The sequence below is a fragment of the Aplysia californica genome, unplaced genomic scaffold (genome assembly GCF_000002075.1).
Source record: "Aplysia californica isolate F4 #8 unplaced genomic scaffold, AplCal3.0 scaffold01801, whole genome shotgun sequence".
Classification (NCBI taxonomy): Eukaryota; Metazoa; Mollusca; class Gastropoda; order Aplysiida; family Aplysiidae; genus Aplysia; species Aplysia californica.
The window spans coordinates 37,396-39,236 of record NW_004799071.1 but is presented as its reverse complement, the minus strand read 5'-3'; positions in this window follow the sequence as shown (position 1 = coordinate 39,236).

The following is a 1,841-nucleotide window of genomic DNA, read 5'->3' as shown; positions in this document are numbered from 1 at the left end:
CCCCCCTGTCCCAACACTCACACTTCTGTGGCTTTGACAATGTGTCAAGAGAACTCTCCCAAGCCCCTTCATTATCCTCAATGACGCATCAGGAGGCCTTCAAGTGGCGGGAACAGATATGCCAGGGTTTCCAAACATCACACGAGAAGATGAAGCAAGTCTCATCCGTTTATGTTGGAGACAGAGACACGGCGGGAGACCAAGCTTTTCTCTCGGCTTCCTTTTTGTTTTCATTTTGTTTTTTTTTTTTTTATCGGAAACTTGATAGAAAGATTTATTCCCACATTCCTTTAAACAGGTGCTCAACTTAATTTCAGATAATCCGATGTGACGAGGGCTATAAAATGGGCGTTGTTTCGAACGACCAAGTCGCAAGATTAATACTCTCTTCTACCAACTCCATGTTCAAATGTTTCTGTAAATCACGTTAAGACACACTAAGTCCTTGTCTGTCTCGTGAACGGGAGTAAGTATGAAATAAAAATAACATTCTACAGAACGTAGACATTAAGCAAAATAATTTAGGGGATGTGAATATCATTGTATGTTTTGGTGTGTTCTTTTACGCATCCATGGAAACAATTTAGAGTCAGGCTTTGACCCTGCCTGTATGAGACAACCCTGGCTAAAAATAAATACAACGTTACCACAGGCCTTGACCATAATACGCTAGGGCTCTTACTTAGTATTTCATGTCTATTTGTTAAATCTGCAATGACGCAATGTAAGATTTGAGCATGCCTGTAAGGGCTCTGACCCTGGCTCAGATGAATGCGAGAGCCCCCAGAGCATCTTTTATTTTTCCTGTCTTTAAAGTGGATGTTGTGTTTCTGACAATTTGAAAATTTATGACAATACCATTGTCTTGTAAACAGTATAAGATAATGAGACTGGCGTCTGTGGTGTAGAGAGTAGGTGCTCTGTCGTGGTGTGCACAAGACGGGAATTCGATCCTCCCTTTGGAAGGTATTGTCCGAGGGAATATTTCTGTCTGTCTGCTAGGATGGTGTCAGTCTGTCCCTCTCAACTCAGCTTGGGTGGTGGGTGGGTGCTCTGGTGTGGTTTGCTTCTTCTTTCCTATCAAACATCTATCGTCCTCATCTCCCCTTCTCCTTTTTATGTTTGCTCCTCTCTTGTGACACCTCTAATCGTCGGCACTTGTATGACCTTGTTGTGTTGCAAGTGCCGTAAAACTCTTACTAAAACTAAACTAATACTCAACTCAGTAGGCAGGTTAGAAGCATCTCGTCTACTGTAGACTCTAAACAGTAGTGTCGACGGAAGCTTAGAATACCTGCAATTTTTTTAAATGTAAGAGAAAAAATGACCTTAGTCAGCTTGTGGTTGTTTTGAGGGAACAAGGAACGGGTTACAGAATGTAACAACACATACAGCCAAGATTGGCTCCACATTGATGGACTCCCGGCCTCTGTGATTAGCTCCACTCGAGCCTGATCTAGCACAAAGTTCGGGGGATTTGTAAAGACCCTAGATAGACTAACTGTGATTCCCGCCATCCAGTCACCACGTCCCAACACCACACTTAGTAGTTTGCCCTCAGCGGTGTTGTCACACTAACAGCTTTATTGATTGATTCATTCATTTTTCTGCTGGTATATATTTTGGTCCAAAATTTGACTTAAACCATTTTTGACTGTCCAATTGCTACAGAATAATTGCTACGTATCCCAAGGACAGCTAGAAAAACACACGAAGAAGTCTTGGTTGAACCAATTTGCAGAAGACAGCATATGACGAATATTAGAAAGCGACAGGCAATTTTCTTCGGAAACAACAATGCGGAAAGAAACATTGGAGAATATTGTAACAACAGGCAAGTT